Source organism: Vanacampus margaritifer, chromosome 17 (assembly GCF_051991255.1).
Source record: "Vanacampus margaritifer isolate UIUO_Vmar chromosome 17, RoL_Vmar_1.0, whole genome shotgun sequence".
Taxonomy (NCBI): domain Eukaryota; kingdom Metazoa; phylum Chordata; class Actinopteri; order Syngnathiformes; family Syngnathidae; genus Vanacampus; species Vanacampus margaritifer.
The window spans coordinates 15,445,847-15,459,161 of NC_135448.1; the positions used below are offsets into that span (position 1 = coordinate 15,445,847).

The 13,315-nt window shown below is 36.4% G+C and overlaps 1 protein-coding gene across 28 annotated transcripts in view; it reads left to right on the forward strand.

Annotated features, from left to right (window-relative positions):
- Positions 1–13,315, forward strand: part of adgrb2 (adhesion G protein-coupled receptor B2) — a 190,896-nt gene that overhangs the window by 34,672 nt on the left and 142,909 nt on the right. Inside the window, exon 1 of one of the 28 annotated variants that reach the window (XM_077549633.1) lies at positions 4,429–4,544. The exons of the other annotated variants lie outside the window; for them this stretch is intronic. The gene's annotated coding sequence lies outside the window, so the exon portion shown is untranslated. Of the gene's footprint in view, positions 1–4,428; positions 4,545–13,315 lie in introns of those variants that run through there. 28 annotated transcript variants of the gene reach the window in all.

Below are 13,315 nucleotides of genomic sequence, written 5' to 3' on the forward strand. Positions count from 1 at the left end.
TTCTGCATCAAAGCCTTCTGTATGCTCTAGCATTTAAAAAAAAAAACACACACATAAAAAACGTATAAATACTTTTTTGGGACCATGATAACATTTAAAATAGAACAGATTCACATGTTTTTGGGGAGCACCCAGCAATCCAAATTAAAGTTTTTGTGCAACATTCGCATCAGTAGAGCCTTCCATATGCTCTAGCATAAAAAAAAACACACACACACATAAAAAAACGTATAAATACTTTTTTGGGACCATGATAATATTTAAAATAGAACAGATTTATATGTCTTTGGGGAGCACCCAGCAATCCAAATTATAGTTTTTGTGCAACATTCCCATCAGTAGAGCCCTATATATATATATATATATATATATATATAAATATATATATATTTATATATATATATATACAGTATATATATATACGTATGCTCACAGTATCATATAGCATGTCAGCCGCACTTGCACTTTTCCTCCCACTCGCTCTTGCAATCTAATTCTTCATATTAGCCTGCTGCATTACGATGTACGTTTTAGCGTTTATGGATTACCCCCCCCCCCTTCCCGCCCCACCCCCCGCACATTAGTCGGAAGCGCTCCTTTGGTTGCAAATGGGCTTGTGGTAGATTGTATTTGTTTGTAAGCTTGTATTTTATTCTTTGAGCCGTTTGAATATCTCCACCTGTCATCTTGCTAATAACAAACATTTGAAAACAGCGCACGTCAATGAGCGTGAGCGCCATTGATCGTTTTACTAATCACAGTAAAATTGTTACCATTTGTCCAGAATTGACTCGTTTCAAGCAGGCAGATCCGCATTAATGCAAGTGGAGGATACCACTCGTATGTTTCTCTGTAGAAAATTATCCTAACCGGCTTCTCCAGTATTTGAATTAGCATATTATGAATTATTTACTTGTCTTTGAATAATAAACATTTTCACACTAATTGTAACTTTTCAGAATATGTACCGCCTAAGAAAAAACTCAACATTTTGAGTGTCATGACATTTTGTATGCGTATTATCTTTGCCAGCCATACTTTTTAATATTTAAATATTGATTTATTTAAAATTTGAGCAATAATAATATGATTAAAAAAATGTACAGTATATATTTTTTAGATAAAAAAAAATATATATATTTTTTTTAGATTAAAAAATATATATATATATATTTTTAGGGCTAATAACAATCATTCGTAGTCAAGGAGGCCAAATAAATTTGGAGGCGATATTCATTTTCTGTAAAAAGGAAAATATTGGCATCAATACAAAAATAATTACAAACTCAATCTCTTCATTTTAATGATCTGTTTTTAAAACTCATCTGCATTTTGAATACTAACAAAAAGTTCAGAGAGCCCTCAGGGTCATTCGCAAAAAAAAGTTAAGCAAGGAATTTGCTCATTAATAAAGTTTTCCAAAAATGTCCAAATCACCGAAATATTTCAATTTCACCCAAAAACAAAACGGTGCAAGGGTCAGCATCAAATATATAATCAAGTTAACAGAGTTTTAAATGGATCTCTTTTCTGCTGTTCGATTTTTCAAAACAAGCCAACGTCGATTTTCGACAAAACGGTGAATACCAACCGAGCGTGCGTACCACTATACGCACACGGCAATCACCGTTTTAGTGAATTTACTACTGATGTGAACGTGTAAATGAGCATGGCTGTCTTTTCTGCTACAGACATATAAAATTAATATATGATGTCGCGCAATAGCTTGACGAATGTAAAAAGTTTTGAGCTTAGCATTATTATGTCCTACCTCTTTTTTTTCACATTCGGCACGCCCGCTTTGCCACACTGCTTTTTTCACCCAACGTGGCATATTTGTGTGTGTGGTGGAAATTGAAAGGAAATAAACAGCCCAGACTTAAATACAGCTGTTGTGGTCTTCATATTGCGCGGGGGGGGGGGGGGGGGGGGGGGGGCGGGGGGGCTGTTTGAATGCATGCAAGTGGAACGTCTGCTAAACTGAATGTATGTACGCGTACTTAAGTGGCTCAGCTTTCAGCGCCGGCGGCTCCCGCATTGACTCGCAGGCGGCGTGTTTACCTCCATTCTAACTGCAACTGATCTCAATATATGCTGTGTAGGATATCTACTTTCCATTCCCAGAGATGAAAAGTTCACCTTATTTTCCGACGTGTTCCATTGAAGTTTGAAGGGGGATTGACGAGGAATCGGAGTCTGCGCAGGCTCAAGTGTTTCTGCTGTGCTTTTGAGGAATCAATTTCAAGTTTTTACAGCGGGCAAGTTGAGGGATGCGTAAAAAACTCAAGTTTTGTTGAGCTGATCTCAACCATGATCTGACTTTTTTAGTGCCACAACAAATAATCCCTATAGTTGTACTTTTTTTTTTTTTTTTTTTTTAGACCAAAACCAGTACAGCGTTCCCTCGTTTTCCGCGAGGGTTAGGTTAAAAAAAAAAATACCCGCAATAAATGAAATCCCCGAAGTAGTTAGCTTTATGTTTTACATTTATTATAAATGTTTTAAGTTTTCTTTGGTCCTTCCTCGGGTCTCCTGACGGCCTCACGACTCTGGCTGCAAGTGTTCGGTTTAGGTGAACGGTATGGGATTTTTAATTTATTTAATTTTTTATTTTTTATTTTTTTATTTATTTTCTTCTTCTTTTTCTCTCACATGCACATATAAAAAAAAGAAAAGAAAAAAAGGAGAGCAATGATGATGACATGTCAAATCGGTAAAATTACCGAATTAACAATACTGAGCTCTCCAGAAAAAAAAAAAAAATGTTTTAAGGCTCTAAAACGACTCTGGCTGGAAGTGTTTGGTTTAGGTGAACGGTATGGGATTTTTTATTCATTTATTTTTAATTAATTAATTAATTAATTATTTTTTTTTCAGGGATTTTTTAATAGGTTTTAGTTGAACTAATGAACGCACGCACATAAAAAAAAGGAGAGCAATGATGATGACATGTCAAATCGGTAAAATTACCGAATGAATAATACTGAGCTCTCCAGAAAAAAAATAAATAAAAAATAAAATAAAATACAGATCATGCCCCCACCCCCCAAAAAAGTTATATAGTGCATTATTTTATTGGATAGATGTTTAGCATTCATTGCGTTATTTCAAAGTGTGTATTTACTTTTCATTCAGAAACAATTCTCATCCAATTTCCTTTCTTTGGTCCTTCCTCGGGTCTCCTGACGGCCTCACGACTGGCTGCAAGTGTTCGGTTTAGGTGAACGGTATGGGATTTTTAATTTATTTAATTTTTTATTTTTTATTTTTTATTTTTTTATTTATTTTCTTCTTCTTTTTCTCTCACATGCACATATAAAAAAAAGAAAAGAAAAAAAGGAGAGCAATGATGATGACATGTCAAATCGGTAAAATTACCGAATTAACAATACTGATCTCTCCAGAAAAAAAAATAAAAATGTTTTAAGGCTCTAAAACGACTCTGGCTGGAAGTGTTTGGTTTAGGTGAACGGTATGGGATTTTTTATTCATTTATCTTTAATTAATTAATTAATTAATTATTTTTTTTTCAGGGATTTTTTAATAGGTTTTAGTTGAACTAATGAACGCACGCACATAAAAAAAAGGAGAGCAATGATGATGACATGTCAAATCGGTAAAATTACCGAATGAATAATACTGAGCTCTCCAGAAAAAAAATAAATAAAAAATAAAATAAAATACAGATCATGCCCCCACCCCCCAAAAAAGTTATATAGTGCATTATTTTATTGGATAGATGTTTAGCATTCATTGCGTTATTTCAAAGTGTGTATTTACTTTTCATTCAGAAACAATTCTCATCCAATTTCCTTTCTTTGGTCCTTCCTCGGGTCTCCTGACGGCCTCACGACTCTGGCTGGAAGTGTTCGGTTTAGGTGAACGGTATGGGATTTTTAATTTATTTAATTTTTTATTTTTTATTTTTTATTTTTTTATTTATTTTCTTCTTCTTTTTCTCTCACATGCACATATAAAAAAAAGAAAAGAAAAAAAGGAGAGCAATGATGATGACATGTCAAATCGGTAAAATTACCGAATTAACAATACTGAGCTCTCCAGAAAAAAAAATAAAAATGTTTTAAGGCTCTAAAACGACTCTGGCTGGAAGTGTTTGGTTTAGGTGAACGGTATGGGATTTTTTATTCATTTATCTTTAATTAATTAATTAATTAATTATTTTTTTTTCAGGGATTTTTTAATAGGTTTTAGTTGAACTAATGAACGCACGCACATAAAAAAAAGGAGAGCAATGATGATGACATGTCAAATCGGTAAAATTACCGAATGAATAATACTGAGCTCTCCAGAAAAAAAAAAAAAAAAAAAATAAAATAAAATACAGATCATGCCCCCACCCCCCAAAAAAGTTATATAGTGCATTATTTTATTGGATAGATGTTTAGCATTCATTGCGTTATTTCAAAGTGTGTATTTACTTTTCATTCAGAAACAATTCTCATCCAATTTCCTTTCTTTGGTCCTTCCTCGGGTCTCCTGACGGCCTCACGACTCTGGCTGGAAGTGTTCGGTTAAGGTGAACGGTATGGGATTTTTTTATTTTTAATTAATTAATTAATTTATTTATTTATTTATTTTTATATATTTTTTAAATTTATTTATTTTATTTTTATTTTTTCAGGGATTTTTTAATAGGTTTTAGTTGAACTAATGAATACACACACACTCGCATGCACATAAAAAAAAGAAAAAAAGGAGAGCAACGATGATGACATGTCAAATCGGTAAAATTACCGAATGAATAATACTGAGCTCTACAGAAAAGAATAAAAACAAAAATGTTTTAAGGCTCTAAAACACCTCGCCACACAGTTTACACACTTTTCTCATTGAGGCATTTACATTTTCTCACATTTCTCTCTTGTTTAAAACATTCTCCGTGTTCAAACCTTCATCAATTTTTATAAAATAGGTACAATGCTGTAAAAAAAAACAAAAAAAACATGCAAAATTGCACATTTGATAAATAACAATTTTGTTAAAAAAAAAGAAGAAAAAAAAGACTGATAATGTATCGGTATCCGCCAAAACCAGTACTAGTACTCAATTCTTGACTTGTACATTTTGCTAAATAACAATTTTGTTAAAAAAAAAAAAAAAAACAGAACAAAAAACAATGACATATAATGTTAAAGAACGACATATCTCAATATGGCAATTTTCCTTAAAATTTTCTATTTTTAATTTCTATTTATAATTGAGTGCCGATTCTTTGAAATAAGGCCAGGTTTCGGTTGAAATAAGAGATGTTCTATTGGCAGTATAATTAACAGTTTTCTGGCTTTTTGTGTGTTTTCACGTATTTATGTGCCACATGAACATAAATAATCCCAATATTACAGGAGATTTTTATTGACTGTGGAGTGTCTTGGAGTGAATTTGTATACGCTCTTGAGTGTACATTTCCCGTTCCTTAAACACATTTTTGCCGTATTAACGTTAAGCTATTAATCTCACGGCTCGGGGCAAGCATTAGTGTGGTAAATTTACTGTATGATGATACTTCCATGTGCCTGAGCATGTGTTTGCGTGGCTGATACAAGCCGGGAAAAAAAGCGAGATTTGCTACCGATTTTTAATATGCCGCTTGCATACTTTCCCCTTTTTAAGCTGAAAAAAATATCCCCAGGGCATCCAGACATTTGTGAGCAGTGAAGGATGATGGGAAATACATATAACCGGACTTCAGGGTGGAATCCAGTCCACCTGGGGATGTCAAGGTCTTATGATTGAGTCAAGTTGTGGGGATGCCCCCCGCCGAAAAATGAGATGTTTGCAATCTGACAACAGACATAGACGATGATTGCCGCAATCTGCCGGGTAAGAAATTGAGAAGTGATGATGCCGACAGACAATTGAGCACTGGCGGTCTTTTAGTGAGGGATGATAGACATCAGGATAGCGCTCGTGCATAATCACACAGTCCAGCTTTAATATTTCCCTTGAAGGAATCATCTCAAGAAAAGCCGCTTAATACCTCAATTTCCCCTCTAGTTTAATTTTAGATTGCGTAATGCTGAGAGTATAATATGACAATTCCCAAAAAAAAAAAAAATGACATGTCAAATCGGTAAAATTACCGAATGAACAATACTGAGCTCCCCAGGAAAAAAAAAAGTATTATATGACAATTCTGATGTTCATCTGCATTGGAACATAAAATGATTACCATTCTATACAAACGCGGTTATTGTTGGAATTTGTGACGTGTAGAAATGACTGTTTGGAAACAGCAGAACTTTCAGAGAGCCGCTTTCCAATCCAACTAAAAAAATACTAGCTCCGAATCCAATGAAATGAGGACTTGCAAGGTAAATAAGAATAATTTAGTGAACTTAAAGTTAAACTATTTAAATATGTTCAAACGGATAATATGCGGATATATTCAAGACAAGGCATCTTTGACACGTTTGCAAGCATTTACAAACACAACAGCAAAATTGCTAAAATAATCTACATGGACACCGTTTAGACATAACAACAGAAGACTTTGCAAACATTTACAAGTAAAGAAGTAGATGTAGTTATCAAAAATTACTTTCAAATTATTTGCATGCAGCTCAACGACTAAAGGCCGCTTCACCATGCTTACTTTGAGCTCTGGGCTCCACTAATTGACCAGAGTCTGAACAGGGGTGTGTAGACTTTTGATATTCACTGTAGGTTTGTACAGTATATGCTAGTGATGTCACAATCTATTTTTTATTTTTTTTTTTAGAATCGAGTAATCTATCAATTATTCAATCGATTAATCGATTAATTTGAGTCATTATAACTTTGCATTAAAGTTATTACAAAAGCTTTTTTTTTTCTTGATTACTGTTTATTAAACTGTGATTAGTGTTTATTTTTGTACCTCATATTTGTATAATGATAAAAAAAAAAGGGGGTGGGGTTGATGTTTTACGATGTTATCGGTTCGGTCATCATTTTCCAAACTAAAAACAGATGTTTTGAAATGTCTTTTATTGTCGTCTTTCATGAAGGTCTACAAAAGAGTGAACAATTACTATAGATTTGCTGTAATCAGAGGATTTGGACATATTTAAATGAAAAAAAAGGCTCCAAACAATTACTCAATTATTTATGTAGCTGACGATGAATTTGATAATGGATTACTTGTCGATTAATCGATTATTTTGACAGCTGTAGTATATACAGTAAGGTTTGTCAGTGACCTGAAATAGTTTAATATCTCCCGTCAAAATGACAGTAAATTACATAATTCCCTTCTCTCAATAACCACTTATGCAGTTCCTCCTAATTTGCGGGTCGTCGGGAATATTCTCCGTCCTACGAGACGTGAATTGAGAAAAAGAAAGACAAAGAGGAGAGAACTTGACAGAGTTTCTTCCACTGACAAGTCTCACCCAGCGAGGGTCAAAAGAAGGAATTAAGATGAAAAGAAGGGGCTCTATAGAGGATTGGAAAGTAGCAAAACAGAGGGAGGACACAAAATCCACCGCATGAAGTTCTCGACTACACCAGCATGCGTTCAATTTTGAATAAACACCAAAACAAATCACAAGGAATGCATAAATTTGGACGAAAAATAATAACTTGATCATATCGGTGTAAGCTGCCAGTTTTTCATTTAGCAGAAATTGATATTGTGTGGCCGGTCACAATACATTCTTTATCTGGTGTGAACACAAAAATGTAATCCCCTCCCTCCATAACGCATCCATTGAGTCCACTAGCTTGTGGTTCGGTCCACACTTGAGCTTCATCTTCTTTTCCCACCCTCTTCTTCCTCCCTTTCAAAACCGCCGCCTTTACTCCCCGTATCTTTATCCTTCACATGCGTGCTCCTTTTTTTTTTTTTTTTTTTTTTTCGTTTTAGGAGTCCTTGATTATCTCACCTGCTACTTCTGTGAAAGTGTTTGCATTAAAGACTAAGTGACACCCGGGTCCGGCAAACGCTTTATATTGATTTAGATGGATTGCACTTTCCTCCAACATTTACACGAGGGAGAAGCGCAGGAGCAGGCGCGAAGGTGGAGGTAAAACGATGGAAAGTAGGACGTGGGGCGCAAGTACGTTTCGCTCATCCTACAGAGGATGAAATTACCCTTCTCCGGCTCGCCGCGTCTGTCCGCGGTCACCGCTATCCGCTCGAGCGAGGGACCCGGAATGATCATAAATCTTTGAGCGGGCGCGAATATGCACGCGTACTAGCGTGCTCCGGCGGGAACGCGGGTTTGGCGGGATAAAATGGAGAAGCCACCTGAGATTGAGAATGCATACAAATTTTGTGAATGTGAACTTTCTATTTTAAATATGGCCATGGTCCCAAAAACGTATTTATATGTTCTTTTTTTTTTTTTTTTTTTTAAATTCTAGAGCATTGATGCTGAATAGGTGGCTTAAAGCAATGGTAGTTATTATTTTTTAAAAAAACGGCCAGCAGGACACACATTCTCACAGCTTAATTTTTCAACTCAATTTGGTAAGAGCCTGAGTTAAGATGAAGGGGCGAGTATCAGTACCAGGTATCTATTTAAGGCAAAGGTATTTAAGGCAAAAATAATAATAAATCTTGAATTCCTCCTCAGCAGTAGTTGGCGCTATACTACGTCATATTGACACATCAGGCGAATCATCATCTGTGTCAGAAAGGATTTTGTTCAAATTTTTTTGTCTTTATGTTAATTGAAATAATATGTATCTATATTATATACGGTTTATAAAGCATGAGAGTCGGTACTCGTATCGGCGAGTACTCAAAAAAGTGATCAATTGTAGTTATCGGTCTGGAAAAAATCGTCAAAATGGTCAAATCGAGTTACATTTTCTTTTTCAAATGTTTGGCAGGCTAACGTTTGGCATGCTAACGAAATGGCTAATTTGCTACACCGTCATCGATGAGAATTTTATGGACATCAGATTCTGCCATCGCGCTGAACTGCCGACAAGTAAAAAAAAAAAAGGCTTTCATAGTTTAAAAATAAATACAAAAAAAGCTAGAGTCAAGAGGAGGCGGAGTTATCCGATTCTTCTCAGACAGTTGAAGTTAAAAGTTAGGAGATTTTCTCTTCAACAATTTTCAACACTAAAATTGGCTGATGTATTAGAATAGTGGATAGAATAGAAGTGATTTGTAAAGAAAAATGTGATCGACATTTTTAGACATAAGAGGTGTTTTGAACATCAATCTCTCCAGTTGTTGATTTTAGCCTTCTGTATTTATTTATTTTATTTTATTTTTTTCATATATATATTTTTTATATTATTTAAAAAAATAAAAAAATATATATATTTTTTTTACTGGAGCCTTCTGTATTTATAACCTTCCAACTTTTATTCGTTTATCGGAATTTATTTTCACTGGTCAAATATTTCCAAGTCTAAAGTTGCACAACAATCCAGACCTGAGTCCGCCTTTGTCACATAAGACTAGTTTTTTGATTTTCTTTGGATTTGCTTGTAATACTTGCACTGGCAGTGATAGTGAAGAAAAATGTGACGACGCAAAAAGTAGGCCTCAAAGAAAATGTGTAAAGATGATAAAAGTGCTTCTCCAAATGAGGAACATTTGGCACGCAGGTTTGTTCGCAACAGGAGTCTCTCCCGAGTACCCTTTTTTTTTCCTTGTTTAGCTTTTCTCGCGCATCGTACAGCTTTTCCTCGTCTCTCCCTTACCTCCTAATTTATTTTATCTGAGTGCCGTGTGCAAAATGTGAACTTGGAAGAGGGGGAGGAAAAAAAAAAAGAGGGCCTTGGAGCGAGAGACATCAATAGCTTCCTTTTAATTCCGAGAACTTTCTCCTCCGCCCTCTTTCTTCTTTTCTGGCATCGTCTTTTTCCTCGCTGATAATAAAGCCAAATTGGCGTGAAAGCTGGTGACCTCTCCCCCCCTCAAAGGCTTTCTCTTCTTCAGCATGAGGGAGTTTGCTTGTGAAAAAAAACAACAACATTCAAACAAAGCTGTTCATTTAAAATATGTTTAGCCAACATCAAGCTCTTTTTTAAGCGCACATTTTTTTACATTTCTCATTTCTTTTTAGATTCCGCTCCGATCTTACAGCCTTTTTATTTGCTTTCTTGCCCCCCCCCCCCCTTTCACACTGTTCTTATTTTAACTCACTCATTTCATCTTGAATGCGTCAACCCGTCACATTACCTGACTACAACTCCGACGGATTCTTTTTGAACGTGCTCAGACAGACCTTTGCAGATTTTGGAAACTTCAACTATCCGACAAACTTCAAGCGGGCCACTTTAGAATTCCCGAGATGAACACACCTGTCACTCGTCTTCTTCACTCTCTCACTTCTCACGAATACAGCGCTTTTTTTTTTTTAACCACCTGTGTACGGGAAGGGGTGCGCGCTGAGCTTTACTGTATGTGTTGTAAGCACTTGCAGACATTTTGAGTTGCCCTTCATCCATCACTTACAGTATTTGCATTTCTTTTGTTCTCGCGGGTTGCGGGTCCTTTGTCTTTTTCTTCCGACCATTTTTTTTTTACATCAAACGAGTGACACTAGAGGTGAAAAGTTTGAGAAGTATTTCCAGCGACTGTTGCCACGTTCTTCTGTTGGTGATTAATGCAGCAAGTGCCGGAATCGTACCCGCCTCTGGTGTTTGTGTGCACGTGTATTTGTATATGTGTGAGTCTGTCACAACCCTGTGGGAGTATTTACACATTTTTTTTTGGAGTCTATGATTAGTTTTGGTCGCTCTCTTGTATGCAGAGGAACCGAAGCACTAATATAATTGGCAATTAAATTAAGGAAGGCAGCTTTTCACACAACCCCCGCTGAGTTTGTAACAGGGTATGCCGAAGTTTTCTGTACTCTTTCACTCAATATTTAGACTCTTCAAGGAATGATGGATAAGTTAAATGTGGACTGACCAGATCTGAATGTACTTTATCAGAAGTGTTAGTTTAATTCACTTCTAGCTAACTAAATCACACACGAACAAGCACAAGGCTTCCAAGCGGGGTCACGATTTTCTAACAGCTACTGCTAAATTGAGTTGAAAAATTCAGCTGAGAGAATGTGTGTCCTCGGGTTTCAAAGAAGGGGTTTGGTTTCCACGCAGGGTCACGATTTTTAACGGCTGCTACCAGATTGAGTTGAAACATTCAGCTGTGAGAATGTGTGTCCTCGGGTTTTAAATGAGTCAGGTAAGGTTTCAAAGAAAGGTTTGTCTTCGACGTAGGGTGACGATTTTTAACTAGCTGCTACCAAATTGAGTTGAAAAATTCAGCTGTGAGAATGTGTGTCCTCGGGTTTTAAATGAGTCAGGGTTTCAAAGTAAGGTTTTAAAGAAGGGTTTGGCTTCGACGTAGGGTCACGATTTTTAACGGCTGCTACCAGATTGAGTTGAAATATTCAGCTGTGAGAATGTGTGTCCTCGGGTTTTAAATGAGTCAGGGTTTCAAAGTAAGGTTTCAAAGAAAGGTTTGGCTTCGACGTAGGGTCACGATTTTTAATGGCTGCTACCAAATTGAGTTGAAAAATTAAGCTGTAAAAACGTGTGTCCTTGGGTTTTAAATGAGTCAGAGTTTCAAAGTAAGGTTTCAAAGAAGGGTTTGGCTTCCACGTAGGGTCACGATTTTTAACGGCTGCTACCAAATTGAGAATGTGAGAATGTGTGACCCTGGGTTTCAAAGGAGTGTTTGGCCACCATGCGGGGTCACAATTTTTTAACAGTTTTTACAAAATTTTGTTGAAAAATTCAGTTATTAGAAACTTTGACCTCCGGTTTTAAAGGAGTCAGGGTTTCAAAGCAAGTCTTCAAAGAAGGGATTGGCTTCCATGCAAGGTCATGATTTTTAACAGCTGTTACCAAATTGAGTTGAAACATTAAGATGTCAGAAAGTGTTACCTCAGGTTTTAAATTAGTCCGGGTTTCAAAGGAGGGTTTGGCTTCCATGCAAGGGTCAAAAAAAAAAAAAAATTGTTACCAATTTGAGTTGAAAATTCAGCTGTCAGAATGTATGACCTCAGCACAGTGAAGGATTTGTCTTTCCTAACTCAGTTGCTGGTTCTTGTAGGAGAAACTAAGCCGGGAAAAGAAATGCAAAGATTATTTTGGGCTATTCTCTATCTCTAAACAAGGTCTCGAATCTGTTAAGTCAAGCAGTAAGTAAGTTTTTTTTTTGTAGCACTTACGAGAGGACTCGCAAAGTTCTTTACATGGTAGATATATACAAGTACATACAGTCACGAATGGACTTCCACTTATATAGCGCTTTTGTGCCTTCAAATACTCAAAACTTCTCATTCACCATTGTCATTCATTATACATTTATACAAGGAAGTGTGTTCAGTACAGTGTTTTATCTGCAGGTATGTTTGGTGCAGTTGACGGCAAAATAAAAACTATCATAAAAAAAAAACTCCCTGAAAGAACAAAAACAAAGTTGTTTAATGAAAGTATCAGGAAATTCTCATTGTGGGTCGAATTAGTTTCACTCTGAATTCAAGACTTTGTCATTCTTCTCACGTACTCCAGCGGCAAATGACTTGGCCCGCATTAGTATGTGAAACACTCACCTCAACTTTCTCCTCAGCCCATTACTAGAAGCCCAACGGGAGCGAGGTTTGTTTAGCTCTGCTCCAATGGGAATGGATGTTGTTTGAAGGCCTGCCATTTCAATCAGGATTGTTGTTGGTACGCTGTTGCCTATGGGGAACCTGTCCCGTGTTTTCCATCGTGTCTGTAATTGGATTAGATTTTACGTTGCCTACTTTTTCCCCTCACACTACTGTATGCTTCAATGGCTTGACGTCAAGGAAAGACTGCGAGAAAGGTCCGGAATGCTTACGGAAAGCCGGCGTGGTGATTAGCGCTGTGGGAAAAGTGGTCAAAGTCAATTAGTATCTTTAAGCATTTGTTGATTTCCAATTAGAGGAATCTTAATCTTGGGGATTTGAATTTGTTATGTACAAGATATGAGAGATTTCATTTGAGACAGCTGTTTTTTCCCCCCACATTGTGTTCATTCAGGAGTCAAAACAAGGAAGGGGAGGTATAGTATATATGTGGTCATTGATTATAGTACGGCTTTCCTCTCAGGGGAATGCATGGTCAGGCCATTTGTTTGACAGGAAAAGTGAGGAGGAAGCCTATTAGCACGGTACCTTCATGGGCTGATGAAAGACAGCTGAAGTGACTGGGGGAAAGTCCGTTGAGACCAAACTCTTCAAAGACCCCCAACCCACCCCTCCTCTTCTGGTAACTAAGTAGCTAACATTGCTACATCGCTACACAAAAGACAATTCAAGGGCGGTTTGATTTGAAAGTGGAACGATTTGATGAACTCACATCTTAAAAATAA